The sequence below is a fragment of the Lipotes vexillifer genome, unplaced genomic scaffold, assembly GCF_000442215.2.
Source record: "Lipotes vexillifer unplaced genomic scaffold, Lipotes_vexillifer_v1.1 scaffold657, whole genome shotgun sequence".
NCBI classification, from domain to species: Eukaryota; Metazoa; Chordata; class Mammalia; order Artiodactyla; family Lipotidae; genus Lipotes; species Lipotes vexillifer.
Window position 1 is genome coordinate 279,977 of NW_006774518.1, and position 17,529 is coordinate 297,505.

A 17,529-nucleotide genomic window follows, 5' to 3' on the forward strand; every position below is an offset into this window, starting at 1 on the left:
CCCGCCGCTCCCACGCCCGGCGCCGCCCTCCCGGCCCCGCGCTCCTCTCCGCCCCGCCACGCCCACCCCGCATTCCCCCGCGCGCCCTGGCCTCCCCCAGGTAACCGCGCCGCCGTCCCAGCCTCGGGCTCGGCGCTGCGTGCCCATCCCCCTCCACCCGCCCACGGCCCACCCCCCCCAGGATCCCCACAAAGAAGAACGGCCCAAGCAGGGGGCCAGCGGCTAACCGCTCAGGGCCTCCCCGACTCCCAGGCCCCACGAGGGGATGGCCCGCCTCCCTACTCCCCCTTTTCTGGGCTCAGTTCCTGGAGAGGGAGGTGAAGGGGAGCAGCCCCAGGGCACAGGGAAGGAGCACGTTCCCACAGGCCCAGCGCCCGGTCCGGCAGCAGGAGTTTGAATGGGGGAAGGGAGCAGGGCTCACCTGTCCAACCTGGCCTCCTAGACCTACTCTCTTCACACCGCCAACCTTGCTTCTCTCTGGCACCCTCTGAGCCTATGGTCCTCTACACCCCAACCCAGCCGTAGTAACAGACCCCTCTCTCCCAGCCCCTTCCTCTCTCTACGTCCACCTCGTTCCTCCCCATAATTCCACAAGACCGTCCCCAGTCCTCTCAAGGACCCTGGTGTCCAGACTCCGAGGTCCTGGTTCCCCTGGGCTCCCAGCTCAAAGCCCGGGAGTTCTCTTCAGGGCAGCCAGCTCTGCCCTGGTGGGGTCGGAGGGTCTGACCGCTGGCAAGGATAGGCCCGGACAAGGTGAGTGGTGGGGATGAGGAGGAGGATAGGGGGGCAAAGAGAAAATCACGCACAGACAAAAAGTAACAGTACACGAGACCCAAAGAAGTTGGGTGCAGAGAGACTAGGTACAAACCCAATGTGAGAGAAAGAGAGCAGGAGAGCTGCTGGGTGAGGTGGGCAGGACAGAAGGGCTGTGGTGGGAACTGTGCCACCCCGCTCAGCGCTACCTGGGGCCCCACTACCTCTCTCCACACCCTACACCTACCAATCACCTGCAGGGTAAGGTCTCACGCCACTGCAGATCTCTGCCCCGTTGCACCTCACAGTAGATAGATATAAACTCACCCTACGTGCAGTCCCAGACAACAGTCCCAAGAAAGAGACACGAAGTCCCAGACAAGTACACAAAAGCACTGCCAGGAAGAGGCTGGCCCTTGGGAGAGGCCAAGGCACATATGGGCACGTACTCCAACTCACGGGTCAACACACAAACCCTAGGGCGCCCCAACTGCTAAGGGACTCACTAACAGACAGCCCCATGGCCACCCTGAGAATTGCCTCTTCCCATCGTCCCCTCCCACCAAACCCCCAGGGTTCCCCCGGTGCACCTACCCCTCCGGAGAGGGCAGCTGGGGAAGCTGGGCCCGGAGAGGCTGGGCCGGGGGTGGAGCCAGGCCGGGGGTGGGGCCAAGGTTTCCCAAGTAAGCTCACCTGGGCGGACTCTCAGCCCCTCCTTCCAGGGGTTGTGCTCCCGGGAAGTCTGAGCTGCAGCCAGACCCCTCAGGGAAGGAGGAACAGCCCCTCACACCCCAGTGGGATATTCCACAGCCCAGGCCCACGCTGACCCCGGCCAAGTGGCATGGCGGTGCCAGACAGAGCGGTCGACTGCAGAGAGTATAAGAAACCATAGAATCCTGAAACCCTTGCTCCCTCTTCTCCCCCAGGAGAAATTCCTAGTCGGTGATGCCCACCTCAACCCAGCCCAGAGCTGGAGGAGTGGGAGGGATGCAGGGCTGGGGCCCTGTGGAGTCAAGTGACAGCGGAAAGGGGGCTGGAGCCGGCTGGAATGCCAGGCTCTGAGCCGAGACTCTCAGGGGCCAGAGAGGGAAATCCCAGCCATTCAGGGGCCCCCAGAGTAGTACCAAAGACCTAGTGTATCCAGCCACCCATCCGTGGTCCCCAGAGCCCATCCCACATCTCCTGAATCACTCACAGCTCCAGAGGCCCCCATGTCCTCCTGAGCCCCCAAAGGACCCTCTCTCTACCCCTCCCCCATCCGTGTCTTCCAATTCAGGGCTTCCCTCCCCTTCAAGCCAATGGCCTTCTGCTGCCCAGGAAAGAGAGGAGGAGGAACAGCTGAAAAAATGTGAGGAGAGGCATGTAGAAGAGAGCAGCTTCTGGCCTGCAGACTACTGGGCCACTACAGGGAAGCCCAGCAGGACCAGTGAGAGAGAGGATGGGCCCCCCACACAAGCTGCTGTCCCCTTCCTGGGAGATGCAGCTGCCTCTGGGTCAGCAGCTGGGGAGAGTGAGAATCCACTGGGGGGTGGGGGGCAGAGTGAGGGGGTGGACAAGGCCCCGGTGTGAGTTGGGCCTTGATACCACCAAGTCCACATGGGAAACTGAGGCCCAGGAGCAGGAGGAGGAAGAGATGATACAGCACAGGGAGGAAGACGAGGCAGAGCTCAGCTGTGGACAGCCTGGGGGATGGAAAGAGATGGGGCCATGGTGATGGAACTCAGAGAGGCAGGAGATAAACTGAGGCTGAGGCAGAGGGGTACTGGGGGTCAGAGAGAGGAAAGGGATGAGAGGGCACACGGCAAAAGGTGGGAAGAGTGGAGTTTGGGGAAAAGGGCTGGGTGAGCAAGTGAACTGGAGTGGAGACGATGGGGAAAGGGTGGGGGGACACTCAGAAGGGCAGGAAAGAGAGGGGCCTCAAGGGGACGCCAAACAAGGACAAAGGGGAGAAGAATCGGTTGGAATGAAACCCAGAGATCGGAGAAGAGGAAGACAGAGGCAACGGGGATTGAAACGAAGGGACTGGGGAGAAGAGAAGAGTAAGGGCTGAGAAGGGAAGGGACAACTGAGGGACAGACCAGGGGAGGCAGGGGCCCCAACTCCAAAGATTGAAGCAAACCTGCTTCTGAAGGCAGGACACAGAGGCCCCAGACCTCTTGGTTGGTTACTTGGATACATCCTAGTCCTCGGCCCATCTGCCACACCACGGCCCCCAACTCTATTCCCCATCCTTTCCCTCCTCCCCACCCCTCTGGCTCAGGCACACTCCCCTCATCCCACCACACCTCCAGCCTGGACCGCCCGGTCCCTCCCCAAGAGGGGAGGGCCCAACTCCACTCCTCACTCCTGCCCTCCCTGTTCCCGCTCTCGCTTTCTGCCTCTCACCTCCAGCTCAGGGTTATCCTGGGTCCCAGTCCCCCCAGTCTCAGGCCTTTAGGGTTCCAGCTCTGGGGCTGCCAAGGCCGCCTGGCTTTGTCCGCCCATCCGGAGCCCCGGGAGCAGCTGCCCTGGCCAGCTGCGGCGGGCTTCGACGTGACCATGGCAACCCAGCCCGCTCCCCTCGCCGAGCCTCCCGGCCCCCGCAGAGAGGGAGGGAGCAGCCAGGCCAGGGAGAAAGGGAGGGGAGGCAGAGGACTGTGAACCGCAGGGAGACCGGAGACAAAGACCCCAGACAAAGCGAGATGAAGGGTAGCAGCGCGGGAGAAAGCAGCAGCGACTGGCTGTGGCTGAGAGCTTAGGCAGCAGGCATTAGGTCCTGCTGAGGGGGAGAATCCAGGCAGGAGGTGGAAGAAGAGATTAACAGTGGTCCTTAGGAGGTCTCCTTCTGCGTCCCTAACAATTCATTTCTTCCGTCAGGGTTTTGCACTCGGAGGAGAACCAGAATACCAGAACACCAGTTTCCTAGTTGGTGAGTGCCCCCCCCCCCGCAAGTTGTACCAAAGCACAGGAAGTACCCAAGGCCAAAAGGCACCCTCAGTTTTCCAGAACAATCCCAATTCAAACATATTCTGACCTGTCACCTCTGAAGTACAAATAGCATTGTCAGACAATGTACTCCAATTCTTGATTTGGAAAATATGCTTCCCAAAGCCAAAGGGGACTGATTAGGCTTGGAGAAAGTAGGGCCAGGAGGGAGCAGTAACGAGGCCTCACATGAGAGGAAGCAAAGTACCAAAAGATGGCGCTAATAGACCCCCGGGGGTCTGTTGGGATGATAATGTGAGATGGCATACAGGCCCCCTTGATGGAAACAACCATCCAAACCCCACTAACATGATCTCCATCTGTGGCTTTCTCATGTGTCACTTGGGTCCCTGAGTTCCATGTCCCAATTCATTCCACAGTTATGAAGGGTTTGTGCAGGGCAGGGTTCTGACAGTAAGAGCTATGAAGGATACATAGAGGAACACAACCCACTCTGGGCATTTACAGTCTAGAGGGGGAGCAAGGCATGTATATGTATAGGTGTGTATAAATATGTATGTATATATGTATATGTATAAATACATATATGTGTATGTGTGTATGTGTTTGTATATGTATGTAATCAGAGAAGACAGCCTGACCCATGCTATAGTCAGAGCTGGAAGAGGCTGTGGGAACCCAGAGGAGGGGCAGGCCAGGTCCTCCTGAGTGGGGGCGAGGCAAGATCAAGGACAACATCATGGAAGAGTTGGAGCTGGAACTGGGTTTTAAGTCAGACAAAGATTTGCAGAAAGGAAGCAAGGCCATTCCTGGCTAATAGCAGGGAGCCGTAAACATGGTTACAGAGCCTGTATGCGTTAACCCCAGAGAGGCAGAGTGAGGTGAGGTAATCTCATTAGTAGTTTCATTTATTCTGAAGGTGAGGAGGAAGGGCCTTGGGCCTTTGAGCTGGGAAACGCATGATTAGATGGGTGTTATTTTAAAAGTGGTTTCTGGCAGCAGCACGTTGGATACACAGTGCAGAGCAATGGCTGAGGAGGAGGGAGGAGTTCATTCCCCCTTTATCTCGTCCACATCCGCCCGGGGTTTCCCCCCACCCCGCCCCCGCCCTCCAACCAGCAAAGCCGTGAGGAAATGGTGAGATCCTACAGAAAAGCACATGCTCGGTTCTCTCCTGGTGTTTTCACCTATCATTTGGTTGTTTCCTTGGGGCCTCTGAGGTGGATGGGGCAGGGCTTTTCTTAAAAAGGGAATCAGGGGGCTTCCCAGGCGGCGCAGTGGTTGAGAGTCCGCCTGCCGATGCAGGGGACACGGGTTCGTGCCCCGGTCCGGGAAGATCCCACATGCCGCGGAGCGGCTGGGCCCGTGAGCCATGGCCGCCGAGCCTGCACGTCCGGAGCCTGTGCTCCACAACGGGAGAGGCCATAACAGTGAGAGGCCCGCGTACCGCAAAAAAAAAAAAACAAAAAAACGGAATCAGGCCCGGAGAGGTTGTAACTTGCCTTAGATCTGTGGCAGATTGCTGCTTTCCACCCAGGACTTCTATACGCCTCTCTCTTCCGAAAGGGGGCGGGGGCTAGGAGGGAGATCCAGAACGGCTTCCTGAGTGGCTGGACTAGGCAAAGGCCTGAGCCTCTTGAGTCCTGCCCCCTTGGAAACCGCACCTTTCTTCAGTCTTTTGTAGGCCCCACGGTCCCTGTAATGGACAGAAAGACCATTGGGGGGCGCTCGCTGCACAGGTGACCAACACTACGGTAATTACTGGAGAAAGTGAAAACCTGGAGGAAAGGAGCTTCAGGCCTGGACGTGGAACCGGGGCGGGCAGAGCTCTGGAGAGGCAGCCAGGGAGGGAGAAAAGAGAAAGACTGAGCGGAAGCTTAGGGTAGCTGCGGGGCTCATTAGTGTGAAATATGGTGACAGTCACATAGCAGAAGTACTGTTATTTATGGACAGAATCTTAGAATCTTCCCTTTCTCTTTTCTATCATTCTTTGCCAAAGCCTGTGGCATTCTCAGCAACCCTTGGCCTCTTCCTGATAAAGGCTGCTGATTACTGAGCCCTGCTAGGTGCCAGGCTCTGCCCTCAGCACTTGCCCAAGTCATCGCATTTGGCCCTCACTGCAGCTCTGGCGGCAGTATTTTGAGATACTTCCACTTTTACAAGGGCGGAAACTGAGGGTCAGAGAAACCAAGTAATTTGCCCACAGACACATACACAGCAATTGGCAGATCTGGAGTTCAAACACAAGTCCTTCTGACTCCAAAGTCAAAGCTGAACTGGAGTGTCTGAGCTATCGTTATTTGTCCAACTCTAGGGATCTGTCATAAATCCTCACCCCTTCCTTTATCATCCTTGAAGATCTTGGGACATTGTCCTTAACTCCTCTAACTTCCTTCATCTCCCAAGAATACTAGTGGTCCAAATTATTCTTGTTTGTACACAATGTACAGAGATTGAACGATGGCTAACAGTTTGCCCAAGGTCACGCCAGAAGTCAAGGTCAGTGCTAGGATAGTGTTTCTCAAACTGAGGTTCCATGAATGCTCTGTGAAAGTTATTAAATTCCATGTTTTTGTTTCATTGGTAATTTTTTGGAAAGTATTTTAAGCATGTTCTGGATCCTGTGTAACTGATCTAGGGCCCTGTATGTGAGTGCCTGCATTTGTGTTGTGTGTTTACTTACTTGTGGTCAAGTTAGCACTTCTTTAATTGTCTGGCTTGCGTTCGTACCAAGTGAAGTCCAGGGGACACGTACTGACAAAGATTTCTTCGTTATTTGAACAGACACAAGTAGGGGGAGAACTGAATCATGCTGGGCACACAGTGGAATATTGTGTCAACTTCAGAAGAGCCAGTTAGGTATTATGTGTTCACGTTGCCAGCACCAACTTCATTTCAGAAAAACGACACTATTCATCACATCAAATTACTTTTAGTTTAAATTGTCTTTCCACTTTTGTTTGTATTTATTGCAACTTTGTTTTGGGTTTATGACTGCTTAAGTACTGAAGCAGGAAGAGTTCATAGTTAGCTGTGTTTGCACACATTTGTTATAAAAATAATTTAAGTCCATGAGAATTGTATGTCTTCCAAAAGGGTCCATACGTTACTCAAGTTCTAGCCCTCAGTTCAGGGCTAAACTCGACCTGGGCCTTCAGGAGTCTCTAAAGGAAACCTGTAGTGTTGGAATCTCTGTTAAAGTCCAAATCCCCACCCTCCCCCAAAGATCCAGCGCAAGGAAGTTAGAGCTGGGGACCTAGGGCCTGCTGAGACTGAGGGAGGGAAGGAGGGGTCACAAAGTAAAGTGGTCATAGGGCAGCACCTGGGGAAAACTCCAAGAAGAATTTACATGACAGAACCAAATATTGAGGTGAGAGTGTGTAAATTGTGAAGGTGTGAGAGAGACCACCACAGGCTTTAAGTAGAAGGAAAGGTGAATTGTAAAAGATGATGTTGGGCAGGTTTATCAGTGAGAATGCTTGTGGCTGCAAGTACCAGAAAAGGCTTAAACAAACAAATGAAAAAAAAAAAACAAGAAAAAAAAAGTTCTGGGTGAAGAAGTTTCCTGGGAAAGAAAGGTTCTCGGTTAATTTGGTGGCTTTATGATGTCATCAAGGACCAGCTTCTTTCCAACTTTCTGCTCTCCCAACCTCAGTGTGTCAGGACTCAGTCTCATAGACTTTGGTTGGCCGCCTCAGCTGCAGACACCACATCCCACATCCTCAACAGCAATGTACAGAGGTAGAAAGCTTTTCCCAGAAGTACCCCCGCCGACTCCCCCCTAACTCCCCGCCCATGTCTCACTGGGCCCAGAGCCCCACTCCTGAATCCATCATGGGAAAAGGAGTGGAAATGGTGTGGCTGATTTAGAGCAATCATAGTAATATATCTCTTTCGGCCGTGAAGGGACCGTCTTCTCTGAATATATGGGAGGGCAGCACTGAAACAATAAATAAATAAAATTTGAAAAGCTTTGCCAGCAAGGAAGTAGGGATGGCCATTTTGTGAATGCCAAAAGTGTCCTCTACAAAATGCTTTCATGAGATTGGACAGGCTTTCTTGAAGGGATTGCCCGCCATGCCGAGGGGTTTGGCTCTTATCCAGTAGGTTTTGGAAAGTGTTTTTAAAAATTGAGTCTGGGCATGATTAGATTTGCATAATGCTATAAAGAATTATATGAAGGCAAAGTGGAATTAGAGGCAGAGGTCCCAGTAATAAGGCTATTTTTTATGTGCTTCTAATTCTAAATCATATACATACTAGGAAACCAGAACTGGCAGATGGTTGGATAACTTATCATGCCTGCTGGATCACAGGGGCAGCAAAGACCACCCCTCTTGGAGATCTTCCACCGTGAACTTCACAGCTCTTCAGCCATGGGTGGAGCTAAGCTGAGTACAAACAGCAGACTCTTAATGCCTGCCTAGGACCCAGAACCACCCTGTGTGTGGGGGGTGGGGGGGGTGATCAGAGGTCAGGGTGGGAGGGGGCTGAAAATGTTTTAATCAAAGGAGGCTCACACAAGTGCTAAATTCTGCCACTATGCTCCTGAAACAGACGACTGTGTCCCATTTAGGGTGCCAAAAGTGATATTTTTGATAATTTTAAGCATCATGCTGTAAACTATACTCCCATCTATGACACATCCATGAGTGTGGGACATCTCATGTGTCTCTCACCTAGACTCCAGGGAACCCACTGGCAAGGGCTTCATCCCCTGACCCGAGGGCAATAGTGATACCGACAACGTGGCCCATGTCATCCTCTGCATTGCCTGAGTCCTTCCATTCATGAAATAAATAGTCTGCCACCACCATACAACCACGTGACCATCAGCTGAGGCTTGAAATTCACATCATGTCTCTGGAAAATAGCCTTCAAACTTCGCCTGTCCACTTGCCACTGCCTACAACCAGGGCCAAATGCAGTTTATTAGTCACCTTCTGGAGGCTTTCCTCCAGCCTCAGCAGGGCTCCCACCTGGAGTGAGGCTTGTGCTTCATGAAAACCCTGGTCTGAGCAGTAGGGGTTGGAGGTGGGAGGTGGAGGAAGAAACTTTTCTGCAGAGATCTATCCTCCCCATCATGGAATCAGCCATTTAATTTATTGAACTGACGTCATAACATGAGTTCCAAAACATTCTACATACAAAAGTGAAATTTTTCAAACTGAAAGAATCCTCACTTGATAAAAGAATCACATGAGGAACTTCCCTGGTGGCGCAGTGGTTAAGATCACAGGTTCGAGCCCAGGTCCAGGAAGATCCCACGTGCCACGGAGCAACTAAGCCCGTGCGCCACAACTACTGAGCCTGGGCTCTAGAACCCATGAGCCACAACTACTGAAGCCCATGTGCCTAGAGGCCATCCTCCGCAACAAAGAGAAGCCACCACGCACTGCAACGAAGAGTAGCCCCCACTCACCGCAATTAGAGAAAGCCCGTGCACAGCAATGAAGACCCAACACAGCCAAAGATAAATAAATTAATAAATTAATTTTAAAAGAAAAGAGGGGGCTTCCCTGGTGGCGCAGTGGTTGAGAGTCCGCCTGCCGATGCAGGGGACACAGGTTCGTGCCCCGGTCCGGGAAGATCCCACGTGCCACGGAGCGGCTGGGTCCGTGAGCCATGGCCGCTGAGCCTGCGCGTCTGGAGCCTGTGCTCCGCAACGGGAGAGGCCACAACAGTGAGAGGCCCGCGTACTGCAAAAAAAAAAATAATAAAAAAATAAAAAATAAATTAAAAAAAGATTTGAGCATTTCACTATACATAAATTATATCTCCATTTAATAAAAGAAGAAAAAAAATAGAGACTTAACAGAGGCAGGGACTGAAAATTTCTGTCTTCCAAACAACGGAACAATTAGAAAGTAAGCAAATGAAAATGGAAATCTGAAATTCTAATAGTTTAAATTTTAAAAAAAATTATGGGGCTTCCCTGGTGGCGCAGTGGTTGAGAGTCCGCCTGCCAATGCAGGGGACACGGGTTCTTGCCCCGGTCCGGGAAGATCCCATGTGCCGCGGAGTGGCTGGGCCCATGAGCCATGGCCGCTGAGCCTGCGCGTCCGGAGCCTGTGCTCTGCAATGGGAGAGGCCACAACAGTGAGAGGCCCACATACTGCAAAAAAAAAAAAAAAAAAAAAATTATGTAGCTTGTTTTCCTGGACAGGAAGCTGAAATTCTGGGCTGGTATTCAACTCTGGATGACCTTCAAACCAAGCAGGAGCCTCAGCTGGGTGTGTCTGGGCTGCACAGCTGGAGCGGGGTGTGCAGTGGGGAAGGCCCAGGACAGGGTGAGAGGCAGGCAAGGGGCCGGGTCTTGCTGTTTGTTCACTGGGGTGTTCTTCACGAGATCCTTTCCTCACCTGGAGCAAGTGGGGCAAGGACACATCTCCTTTAGGTGCCATTTGGGAGTTGAGGAGACTTTTTACCTTCACAGAAAACCCCGAGGAAGGTTGGTTCTGAAGGTTTTCAACGCCAAATATAAACAGTACCAAGTCTCTGGGTGTGCACTAGTTACCCCCTGCCAGGCACCTGCCGCCCAGGACTTGGGGCTATCTCTTTTCTAAGTGGCAGATGATATTTTGATATGGTTTTCACATCATCAAGATACAGGAAAATCCCTTTCTTTTTTTTTTTTTTTAAATCCCTTTCTCAATCTTAAAACTCCTAAGATGGACCTCCTGACCCTATTTAGTTCTGGATTTTTCTTCCCTGCTTGTGTATAGAAAGCTCCCTGGGAGTAAGAATTGGAAGTGGGTTGTCTTTACCCACATCTAACATGTACTTACCTTTGCTCCAAACTCCTCGCTATTGAGCCATTGAATTTCTGAGAGGATGAAGAGATCGATGAGGAATTAGTGCTAATATTAACATTATTGGACTAAAATATGCATCCCATTCTGTGATGAGAATTGCTAAGTGTTCTGTGGGAGTCTGAGGACAAGTAGAGTTGATCCCTGAGTATTAGGCTGTCCCTTTTGGTTGCATCTAGATGTGATTTGGTGCTTGTGGAGTATGGAGTCCGAGATAAGGGGTGCCCAAGAGTCTGCTGTGGGTTTTTGAAGCTGAGGAGGTGGGAGGAGGAGACATGACAGCAGTTATGACAAGAGGGAACTGAGAAATGTAAGAACATTCAGTGCTTGTTTTGTGCTTCTAACATTTTTGACCCTGGGGAATTTTAAAGGACTTTTTCTAATATTTATCTTAGATGGAGGAGTCATTCATTCAATAAATATCCCAGGTGCTATGTAGGGGTTGGGAATAAATGGTAAATGAGACGAAGTTCCAGCCTTCAAGGAGCTTTCTAAGTTTGTTTTTTAGCCCTACAAGGGCAAGGTGGAAATCCCAAAAGAGGCACTTTGACTGAGGCCCCAGGGAACACCCAATGCCCAGATGTGTGGACAGAGACACAACTCCCAGCAAAAGCAGAATTCCTTTAGAACTCTGCTGATTGTGAGGAATAAGTCAAAATGGCAAACCTGCAGGATAACATCCTGGCTCATTTCCTTTTTTATTTTAGCCTCGCCACACTGCTTGGGGATCTCAGTTCCCCGACCAGGGATTGAACCTGGGCCATAGCAGTGAAAGCACTGAATCCTAACCACTAGACCACCAGAGAACTCCCATTGGCTCATTTCTTATACAAAGGAAAACACGGAGGGTTTGATGAAGAAAGGAGGAGAAAGCAGCATATTGGGAACAATGTCGCAAAAATGTAAATTGCTCCCTGGTGATTGCTAAGATCTTGATGACCTGATAAAATGGTGTATAAGGCAGAGCAAACACACTCTTGTGATAAAGCCAGAAATTTCATCCACAGTGAAGGATGCTACCAGAGGCAGGGTCAGGGTGGGTTGGGGAGGATCAAGATTGGTGTCTGGAAAATTAGTTGGGAGGCTGTTGAAACTGTTTCAGTGAGCAGTGTTGAACGTTTGAATGAAGACAGCCACCAAGGGGCAGGTAGGGACAGACGGGACACAGATTTCAAGGCAGGAAGGACTGATGTAAGGGGAGTGTGAGGAAGATGACTGTGTTCTTTCCTCACATACCGTGTTGCCTTGCCATGGAATGAAGACCCCACTTCAGTCCAACTCTTTCACTTTATAGCAAAAGGAAGACATTAAAACCCAGGAAATGGAAACCCTCATCTACGGCTGAGCTGAAAGTTGGGGGAGGAGCCCAAGTAGAAGCCAAGTCTCCCTTCCCTGGTCCCACCCCTTCCACAGGTGCACATTAGAGCCAGCCAGGCCCTTTCCACACACCTGTGCCTAGGCCACACCCCCTCCAGTGAAACAGAATCCCAGGGCTGGGACCATGAGCTATTTCAGGGCAGTGCACAAGTTTCTCTTCCTGCCATGACCATGATAGCACATCCTGTCTAGACCACACTTTTTCTCTGTTTCATAACTGCATTACATAATTGTACATTACATACTCCTACTGATAATTGGAAAGGCGCTGAGTGTTGGATGGAGAGCTATGTGCAAACAAAGTCCTTCTTCATAGGCCCATTAGCGGTAATAAACTAGAACTAATTTGCAAACATTTCATTGCAACTGCAGGAGAGAGATGCCTTTGGAGGCTGCTCTCCAGTAAAGAAGGGTTAATGGACAATCATTGTTCAGTCAGCAGTTACCAATCTAAGTTCTGTAAAATTGATCATCTCTTTATAAGTTTATTTTAGTAAAAATAAAGAATATATTTTTTAAAGATATATATATATATTTTTTTTAATGAATTTATTTATTTATTTTTGGCTGTGTTGGGTCTTCGTTTCTGTGCGAGGGCTTTCTCTAGTTGCGGCGAGCAGGGGCCACTCTTCATCGCGGTGCACGGGCCTCTCGCTGTCGCGGCCTTCTCTTGTTGCGGAGCACAGGCTCCAGACGCACAGGCTCAGTAGCTGTGGTGCGCGGGCTTAGTTGCTCCGTGGCATGTGGGATTTTCCCAGACCAGGGCTCGAACCCATGTCCCCTGCATTGGCAGGCAGATTCTCAACCACTGCGCCACCAGGGAAGCCCAAGAATATTTTTTAACGTAAAACACAAATCTTAAAATTTAAAAACAATTGTGGTAAAATGCACATAGTATGAAATTTACCATTTTTACCATTTTTAAGGGTACAGTTCAGTAGTGTTAAGTACATTCACGTTGTTGTGCAACCATCACCACCATCCATCTCCAGAACTCTTTTCATCTTGCATGACAAGCTCTGTACCCATGAAACAACAACTTCCCATTCCCACTTCCCCTAGCCCCTGGTAACCACCATCCTACTTTCTGTCTCTACAAATTTGACTATTTTCCTTTTCTAATTTTATTTTTTTTACTTTTATTTATTTTTTTGGCTGTGCCACACAATGTGTAAGATCTTAGTTCCCTGACCAGTGATCAAACCCACGCCCCCTGCAGTGGAAGCACGGAATCTTAACCACTGGACCGCCAGGGAAGTCCCTTGACTTTCTTTCTTTCTTTCTGGCTCTGTTGGGTCTTCGTTGCTGCGCGTGGGCCTTCTCTAGTTGTGGTGAGCAGGGGCTACTCTTCGTTGCAGTGCACAGGCTTCCCATTGTGGTGGCTTCTCCTGTTGCGGAGCTCGGGCTCTAGGTGCACGGGCTCAGTAGTTGTGGTTCACGGGCTCTAGAGCACAGGCTCAGTAGTTGTGGTGCACAGACCTAGCTGCTCTGCAGCATGTAGGATCTTCTCGGACCAAGGATTGAACATGTGTCCCCTGCACTGGCAGGTGGATTCTTAACCACTGCACCACCTGGGAAGCTCTTGACTACTTCTTATAAGTGGAATCTTACGTTTTTGTGGCAGCTTATTTCACTGAACATAATATACTCAAGGTTCATCCATGTTGTAGCATGCATTAGAATTTCCTTTCCTTTTAAGTTGAATAATATTTCATTTTATGTATAGACCACATTCTGATTATTCATTCATTCACAGATGGACTCTTGGGTTGCTTTCATCTTTTGGCTATTGTGAATAATGCTGCTATGAACATGGGTGTATAAATATCTCTCTGAGACTCTGCTTTCAATTATTTTGGGTATATCCCCAAAAGTGGAATTGCTGGATCATATAGTAATTCTGTTTTTAATTTCTTAAGGAACCACTACACTGTTTCCCATAGCGGCTCCACTATTTTACATTCCCGCCAAAAGTGCCCAAGGGTTCTAATTGCTTCATATCTTTGCCAACACTTGTTATTTTCTGTTTTGATAGTAGCTATCCTAATGGTGAGGTGGCATAAAACCTTTTTAGGACATAGGTTTACTAAAGGTTTTGATCTCTCCTACCCCTAACTTTGCATAAAGTCCTAAATTCCTTAATCACAATGTTTTCATCCAAGGAGATTTTTTGGAACATAACCCCCATGGTTAGAGAAGGAAGACTCTATTGTCATCTTAAAGACTTTACCAACTAGAAAGGTAAATTTTGAATTGTTTTAATTTTCTTTCATTATTAGTGAAGTTGAACTTTTCACTAAATTGTTATTTATGGTTTCTCTGTTGTGAATTGTTTGTGTCTGAATTTCTTACATGGTACAAAATAAAATAGAAATAGCTATTGACTGCTTTCTATGTGTCAACTACTGTTCTAAGAGCTTTACATGTAGTAACTTAGTAACTCGCTTAATCCTGACCCACCATGAGGCAGGTGCAATTATTATTTTATAGAAGAAACAGAAGCATGGAGAGGTCAATGAACTTGCCCAAGGTCCTACCTAAGGAGTCTGGATTCAGAGCCTGTGTCCTTACGTACAGAATGGCCAATATTTTCTTAATTTATTTGTTTTCTTTTAATTTTTTTCCATTAACTATAAAAATGAAAACAAAATTGTGGTTAAATTTATCAGTCTACTCCTTTCTTTTATTGGACCAATTTTATTCTTTTAGCCAGCTTAGAACATCCTCTTCTTTTCAGATAATAGAAAATATTTGGATTTTTGTTACGTAAGATGTTTTACATGTATGTATTTTCCCAAATAATCATTTCTCCCAAACGATTTATTGAATTATATTATTCTTCAATTGTTTAGCGATGGCACCTTTCTGCTGGTTTTTATTTCCTAATTGCTGTTTTCTTTTAATGAACATTATATGTTCAGTCATCTCTTGAAGGATACTGAAGTCTCTTTCTGGTTGTTCTGTTCTTTTCACTTCATCCGGCATGAATCTGTCTCTGGAGTGTTGGTGTTGCTGGCTGCCTTCTTCAGTGTTAGTTTTTGTGTATTTTGGAATTTTAGTTTCCAGATTCATTTCCAGGTTTTCTCCCTCTCATCTCTGGTTCCCTAGACCAGCAGAAGATGGGCTTCCAAGACTGCCCTCCATTCCTCCAATACCTCCTTCTTCAACCCAACCCCTCTCTCTCCACAAATAGCCCTTCCCTTTACCTTCTCTCAAAGTTTTTCACCTCCCCATGTCTGGTCTGCACTGGCCTGACCCCTCTTACCCCAGGATTAACAGATCCCTGGCCTCCTCTTATATTTTTGAAGTTAATCACAGTGGCCTGTCCAGTCTCTTAACCAGTTTTGCTGCAGGGGATGGAAAGTTTGGAAACCATGGTGTGGGATGGGGGAGGTACCATAAGTGTTTTCCTTTGGTTGTCGCTGAGTGTAAAAAAAAAAAAAAAATCAGACACTTGCAGTACAGTAAGGGTTAACCTCCAGCCCTAGGCCCCAGTGGATCCCTGTAGCAGCATGGTGAGGAGGGGTGGTGCTGCCCTAGGTAAGGCCAGCTGTCCGGCTGTCAGCGTCTATTTGCCTGAAGGTTGACAGGCTTCATGCACAGAACTCACCCAGGCAGAAGCAGTAGCCAAGTACAATGAACTTGACCCAATAATAACAAAGTCTTGAACATTAAATTTTAAGTGCCTTTTTTGGCTCTTAAAAGTGTGTGTGTGTGTGTGTGTGTGTGTGTGTGTGTGTGTGTGTGTTTGGTTTGGTTTGGTTTTTGGTCTTGCATCAGGCTGTAAACTCCTTGGTTGCAGAGACCACATTTATCTTGTTCACCGTGTGACTAGCATGGAAGAGGAATTCAGGAAATATCTGTTGACTAAAAGAGTAAGTGGATGTTGTTTGCCACCATCCCTAGTCCAGTCCTGCCTCCATCCCAGTCAGGAAGAAGGCTGAATGTCAATCCGGAAGCTGTGGTCCTACAAGCTCTGCAAGACCCTGGGGCCTACAGGCATTGCTTGGATGCCCCACTAATGAAGTGGATCACAAAAGAGAGGAAAGGCATCTGACCACTGGGCATAGACACCCCCCACACCCTGCAGATTTGGTGTCTCGAGGGTTCCAGTTCAATGCGTGTGATGCTCAGCAGGAGATGGAGACAGTTACAATATCCCTGGATGGCTAAATTTATGAGCACATGTGGGACTTCCCTCAGATCCCCAGAAATACTTCGGCAGAGAAGGGGACTTTGCAGGGGTTGGGAAGAGACGCTAAAATTTGGGTTATTACCTTAAGATGACCCCATTTGCATGTCCTTGCAGGCTAGTGAGGCCCAGGGAAACTCAGGTTACATTTTTGAACTCAACCTTGAGATACTACTTGCACCACAGACTAATTACTACCGCTGGGGTGAGAGCCCCTTGTTCTGTTGGGGATAGTGGCAGTGACAGTGGCTCTGGTGGAGTCACTGCCGGTGGCCTTGGGTAAGGTAGACTGGAAGTTCAAACAGAAGGAGAATAGAATGCAGTTTCACTAGAGCTTCTGGGCATGTTAATTCCTCTGTGATGCCCTGGAAGATATGAGGTAAGTGGGTGAGGTTGGAAAAGCAAACAGACAAGACAAATGAGCTCTTATTCAAGAGAAGTGACTTCTAAAGAGTTTGAATCTCTTCCTCAATAAGAGGAGAATCATGAGGGAAGGGGCCAGAGCACCTTTACAGTGCCAAGCCTGGGAATGTCCCCATAAAGGTGGGACCATAGATGGGAGTAGGAACAGGGTAGCTATTCAGCCTCTTGAGGAAATCTGAGGCAGGCATTTATTTCCCTTCAAGCCCAGGGAAAGGGGCTTCATAGTATCCTTCAGAGAGTTTACTGTGTGTTCCCTGCAGTGTGGAGGACTGGGAGAGCTGGTGGCTGGCTCATTCTGAAAATCAAAAACCAAATTGGCTAGCTGCCCTAATGGTGGAACAAGAGAGGCTGCTGGGCTGAGAGGCTGCCAGCCTTCCCAGATACCAGCACTGGATTTATGACGTTTCCTGTGGACCAGATGTGGGGCCTGACGCAGGGTGATGTTAGATCGTGTCCAAAAGTGTCACCTGGAGGGATTGGTGAGCCTAATAGAGTCCTGCCAGACTTGTAGAGGCTGGAGAAAGAAATATAGTTGACTAGCCTAAGCAGGGCATTTGACCACATCGAACAATCACGGAGCAAGAAATCTTAGCAAAGGGAAGGAGTTGTCTCCAAAAGTATCCACAAAAGTGCCTAATGAAAGGAAGGATCACCTATTCCTAAAAACCCAGGGATGACTTATGCCATCTCACAAGAGTTCTAGCCAAATAAACCCTCCCCTGGCACCTTTCGGCGTCTCCCTCTCACCACTCCAACCCTGTTGGGGTCCAAGGTCCAAGTTGAGTTAGCAAGATGATGGAGGAAAGACAGAAGCACGCATAAAGGATGACCTGTATAGTAAGTATACAGGAGCAGCTGCTGGGGGAAAAAACTCTATGTTAAAAAGAGACAAAAGTTAAAGTATTTCTCATGGAATAGTTCCAGCATAAGGACTCCTGGGCTGGATATGGTAATTCCACCATGTTGGGGACCCTGGGTCCTTCTGTCTTGCTGTTTTGCCCTTCCCTGGAATGCTGCTCTCACCTGAAAGGTTGAAATGACCCATCA

The 17,529-nt window shown here is 49.2% G+C and overlaps 1 protein-coding gene across 1 annotated transcript in view; it reads right to left on the reverse strand.

The window, feature by feature from the left end:
• DDR1 (discoidin domain receptor tyrosine kinase 1) overlaps positions 1-1,403 on the reverse strand; it is a 15,423-nt gene extending 14,020 nt beyond the window's left edge. The window contains exon 1 of the mRNA XM_007449185.1: positions 1,348-1,403. The gene's annotated coding sequence lies outside the window, so the exon portion shown is untranslated. The remainder of the gene's footprint in view (positions 1-1,347) is intronic.
• Between the last annotated feature and the right edge of the window lie 16,126 nt (positions 1,404-17,529).